A 6,066-nucleotide genomic window follows, 5' to 3' on the forward strand; every position below is an offset into this window, starting at 1 on the left:
ACCAGAACTGAGAAAATGATCAACCAGACCACAGTTTGATTTAGACTGCTTAATTATGTATGCCTCTAGCCTCCTGCCCCAAATCTTCCTTTATTTAAACCTAAAAGCTTATGTCAGTACCCCAAGATGGGCTGAAATGTTTACTTTCTACCTTCCCAACTTAGCTATGCTGATTACCGTCTTTTCCTGACTTTTCACTATTCTTCCTGCTTCTTTCTTTGGGGTGAGGTGGTTGGACCTGACATGTAACAGCAGAGTCTGACCTCTGGCCTGGGACTCTGGGGTTACACGCTGATTGTGTATAGTCTCTGAGCTAGCAGCAGGCAGAAGGGGGAAGAGAGATGCTTCCTTTAACCTCCCTACTGAAAATTAAATTTAACATAGACCTTGCCTTATTCATGAAGGGGTTTTCCCCCCAATTTTTGCCTAGAACCTCAAACCTAAGCCAAGTGTTTGTAAAACAAAGCAGATTTTTGTAATGTCTTCTCATCAAATAACAATGCTTCAATTCACTGGGAAATGGAATCAGTGTATTCCACCAACACATTAAAACTGTGAGTCAGAAATAGCTGATTTACTCTCCAATAACTGCACCTGGTCTCTTTCTGTCTCTGTTTCTCTGTTTCTCAGCTATGTTGCTGACACAGGCCTTGTGTGTTCTAGGCAAACATTATACCCTGAGCTAATCTTCAGTCTGCATTAGGACTCTTAAAATGATTTTTCTAAGAACTTTCAAATGCTATTTTTATAAGGTCTACCTCTCTATAGTGTATAGGAACTCTAAAAAAATGCTTTATTAGTATACATAAGCAAGGTGGTGCTTTCTTCATATGGCTTGACTTTCCCGGTGGAATTAGAATAGAATAGACTGTTTAGATATATTTTGTAAAAAAGATATATTTTCTAAAAAAGAATGGCCAGTCTGTTGACCAATTGTATGTGGAAGTTAAGAAAAAAAGAAAAAGTAGAGGAATGTCTTGGTCTGCTTTTTGTTGTTAAAATAAAATACCCAAGACTAGACGATTTATAAAGAATAGAGGTTTATTTTGTCTCATGACTCTGGGTGCTGGGCAGTCCAAGGATACAGCACTAGCATCTGGTGTTAGTGTCACAATATGGTGACAATGGGTGTATATAAAAAATAGAAAACATGAGAGATGTGCTTGCTTTATAACCACCTGCCCTTATTGTGACTAATCCAGTCCTGAGTTCCATGAGAGTGAAAACTTATTCCCTCTAGAAAGGCATTAATTCCTCTTAATGACCTAATCACCTCCTAAAGCCCCCACCATTTCTCAACACTGTTACATTGGGAATAGCCTGTTGAAACTATTCCAAGAATGGGTGGGGGGAGTGGGGATAAAGGAGAACGATAGTGGGCGTGAATTCAACTATGGTATATTGTAAGAACTTTGGTAAATGTCACAATGCACCCACAGTACAACAATCATAAAAATAAATAATAAATAAATTTCAACACAAGTCTTGTAGTGGACAGATCATATTCAAATCATAGCAAGAATGCTTCTGAATTTTCCAGATTGGGATATATTGTACTGTATAGAGGAAGAGGAAAAAAAGTTTGGAGGATGTTGGTAAAGAGGATGAAGGAAAAGAGAGAATGGAGAAGAAAATGAGTTTAGTGTGGGACATTTAGTTTGAGGAGAATTACATATAACGTATCACACACATGTATCTCCTGGATGAGTGAAGGAAAGCATGGCTCACTCACTATTTGAGAAATGTGTACAGGCAAGGAAGCTGGATCAATGAGGCCAAGGTTTTATCTATATGTAAAACTCGGAGTCTGTTATGCTAATTGCACAGTTTTGGCAAGTTGAAGCAGGTAAGGAAGGGGTAAGAAAGACAGTAAACTAGATCCCAAGCATGAATAGAATTTGGTTAAGGAATAATCTAAGTAGAGTCTAAGATAAGGTTCAGCCTCCTGGCAACAAGAATATAGACCAATTAGCAGGTTTGTAGGGGAGTTGTAAGTCATAGTGGAGACAATGAAATTTGGAAACAGATCCTAAGGTCCTTAAATAAGAAGCTGCAGTTTAAGTATACCATGATAAATTATGACAATGTGGATTCTTGAGAAGTACAGTGGGAATGATCAAATTATGCTTATGGAGGATTGATTTGTGAATATTGTTCAAGTGGACTGGATAAGGGGGAGAATTTAAGACCAGCTGATAGCCATTTTGGTAATGAAGGAGTAAAGCGATGGGATTGTTGGGTGCTTCTTTCATGCACTCCTGTAGTCTCCATTGCTTACACACCCTCCCTTCCTTTCCTGCCTCCATTCAGTCTTGCCGACCTGTAAGCCTCCTTCTTATTGTTCATCCAGCTCATCTTTAATGTATCCTCCCTTGGGAAGGGGGGGAAGGGCTGCTCAGGCCATCTTCATAGCTGCCTGCACGTTGTATATGATTTCTGTTGTTGTTCTGTCAACACTGAATGGCAATGTAATCTCTTGACTGTCTTTATCTTTTAGTTTCCTATGAGTTGCTTAGGGCAGAAATAATTGTACTTTGCTTCCAGAACTCTGCCTACCATAAAGTAGGCACTCAGTAAAATAATTCTGAAAGTTAGAAAAATCAATGACAGGTAAACAGAAAGAAAAGAATGAATAAAGGGTATTTTTGGTGGACAAAACTGCTAAATTTACCCACTAATTTAAAGGAAGAAGAACTGTTGCCTATAGAAACAATATATTTATTGAGAGTGGTGTGGGAGTGGTGAATTGTTTAGGAGAGAATAAATTTGATATGGAACAGCATCATACATATACAAATATATTACATATAATATGTTATGTATTATGGAAATAATGTAGCAGAAATGCATGGGCAATATACAGATACATGTTATGCATCTATAAAATGTTACACATAAATATATAATCAATTTGGAAACTATTGCTGTATTATCATAGCATGTTGTAGGTTCTAAACTAATTGCTTAGATTTCAAGAAAAATTTAGTACGTAAGGGGTCAGGGTTTGGAATAAGAGAGCTAGAGACTTGAATCCCAGTTCTGATTTACCAGCATGTGACATTAAACCCAATGTTAGTCTTTAATTTTTTAGCTTTATTTTTTAAAATTTTTATTGTTTTATTATTCATATGTGCATACAATACTTGGGTCATTTCTCCCCCTTGCCCCCACCCCCTCCCTTACCACCCACTCTATCCCCTCCCGCTCCGCCTCACCCCCTCAATACCCGGCAGAAACTATTTTGCCCTTACCTCCAACTTTGTTGAGGAGCGAGTATAAGCAATAATAGGAAGGAACAAGGGTTTTTTCTGGTTGAGATAAAGATAAGGATAGTTGAGATAAGATACAGGGAGTTGACTCACATTAATTTCCTGTGTGTGTGTGTTACCTTCTAGGTTAATTCTTTTTGATCTAACCTTTTCTCTAGTTCCTGGTCCCTTTCTCCTATTGGCCTCAGTTGCTTTTAAAGTATCTGCTTTAGTTTATCTGCATTGAGGGCAACAAATGCTAGCTAATTTGTTGGGTGTCTTACCTATCCTCACAGTGCCCTTGTGTGCTCTCGCTTTTATCATGTGCTCAAAGTCCAATTCCCTTGTTCTGTTTGCCCTTGATCTAATGTCTGCATATGAGGGAGAACATACGATTTTTGGTCTTTTGGCCCAGGCTAACCTCACTCAGAATGATGTTCTCCAATTCCATCCATTTACCAGCGAATGATAACATTTCGTTCTTCTTCATGGCTGCATAAAATTCCATTGTGTATAGATACCACATTTTCTTGATCCATTTGTTAGTAGTGGGGCATCTTGGCTGTTTCCATAACTTGGCTATTGTGAATAGTGCCGCAATAAACATGGGTGTGCAGGTGCCTCTGGAGTAACCTGTGTCACAGTCTTTTGGGTATATCCCCAAGAGTGGTATTGCTGGATCAAATGGTAGATCAATGTTTAGCTTTTTAAGTAGCCTCCAAATTTTTTTCCAGAGTGGTTGTACTAGTTTACATTCCCACCAACAGTGTAAGAGGGTTCCTTTTCCCCGGCATCCTCGCCAACACCTGTTGTTGGTGGTGTTGCTAATGATGGATATTCTAACAGGAGTGAGGTGGAATCTTAGTGTGTTTTTTTTATTATTGTTTTATTATTCATATGTGCATATAATGCTTGGGTCATTTCTCCCCCCTGCCCTCACCAGCTCTTATTTTTATTATTTCTCTCCTTCTATTTGTTTTGGGATTTGCTTGTTCTTGTTTTTCTAGGAGTTTGAGATGTATCATTAGGTCATTGATTTGGGATCTTTCAGTCTTTTTAATATAAGCACTCATGGCTATAAACTTTCCTCTCAGGACTGCCTTTGCTGTGTCCCATAAGTTCTGGTAGGTTGTGTTTTCATTTTCATTGACTTCTAGGAACTTTTTAATTTCCTCTTTTATTTCATCAATGACCCATTGTTCATTAAGTAATGAGTTATTTAGTTTCCAGCTGTTTGCATGGTTTTTGTCTTTACTTTTGTTGTTGAGTTCTACTTTTACTGCACTGTGATCAGATAGTATGCACGGTATAATTTCTATTTTCTTATATTTGCTGAGGCTTGCTTTGTGCCCTGGGATATGATCTATTTTGGAGAAGGTTCCATGGGCTGCTGAGAAGAATGTATATTGTGTAGAGGTTGGATGAAATGTTCTGTAGACATCAACTAGGTCCATTTGATCTATTGTATATTTTAGATCTTGGATTTCTTTATTGATTTTTTTGTTTGGATGACCTATCTATTGATGATAATAGGGTGTTAAAGTCTCCCACAACCACTGTGTTGGCATTAATATATGCTTTTAGGTCTTTCAGGGTATGTTTGATGAAATTGGGTGCGTTGACATTGGGTGCATACAGGTTGATAATTATTATTTCCTTTTGGTCTATTTCCCCTTTTATTAGTATGGAATGGTCTTCTTTATCTCATAAAGTAAAACAAAACTGCACACACAAAAAAATAAAACCCACAAAATGTCCCAAGTTCAAATGCAATACAGTTTCAGTAAGTTTTTCAGCATGGAGAGAGTTCTGAGTGGCTATCTGCCGGTGTGGCTTGCCTGCCCACTGCTGTCAGCCTGCTCTTGCTGGCGGCATTATTTACGCAGATCTCTGGGGTGAGCTTAACACTCACCTGGCCCCCACAACTTTGTTTACTCAGAGTTCTCCTGTGTGCAAGCCTCTGCTACAAGCTTTCCTCTTTCCAAGCACACTGGGGGAGGTGACACTGCACCCACTTTCTCAGGCCTGTGTGTTTATTTACAGCTCACGTGGGAAGTGGGTCTTCCCCCCTCTCCTGTGGAGTTTTCCTCCCTCCACCACTCTCACAAGCTTTCCTGCTCCTGGTTGCTGGGCACGCACCCCCGCTCCCACCCTCTCCGGCCAGGCCTGGCTTGTTTATTTACAGTTCTGGGAGGGATTCCCCTCCCCCCTCTTCAGTGCTCAGGGTGCCCCACCCTCTTTGCTACGTGTCTTTATTGTTCTTATTGCTTATTACTCGGTTTCTCTTTTTTCTGCAGGTGGGGGTTGGTCCATCCAGGGGGCTATGCTGGTCTGGCCCAGGATTGTCTGTGGAAGTACCGTGTACCGCTTAGCTCACCTTGTTCGTGTCTTCCCAAGCTGTCTGGGTAAGGGTGTCTGGTGGCCCGGGGGCCCTCTGGTTTGTCTGTTTAATGTGAAATGGAGATGCTCTGCGCCAGCTGGAGGTGTGGAGGGGTCAAACTTTTGCCTCTTCTCAGTGGCTTTGCCTGCAATGTGTGTCTCCAGCATCTCTCCAAGATTTCACTATAGGAGGCACGCTTTCTGCTTCCTCCCTCTAGCCACCATCTTGGAATCTCTCGTGTTATTATTATTATTTTTTTTTGCAGTACTGGAGTTTGAACTCAGGACCTCATGCTTGCTAGGCAGGCACTTTCCCACTTATGCCACTCTGCCAGCCCTAGGCTCTATTTTTTAATCTATGCAAAGGCTATTGTAATAGTAATTATCCCAGAGTTGTGTGAGGATTCAATGTGGTTATGTATGGTAAACACATTTATTT

This window comes from Castor canadensis, chromosome 4, assembly GCF_047511655.1.
Source record: "Castor canadensis chromosome 4, mCasCan1.hap1v2, whole genome shotgun sequence".
Lineage (NCBI taxonomy): Eukaryota > Metazoa > Chordata > Mammalia > Rodentia > Castoridae > Castor > Castor canadensis.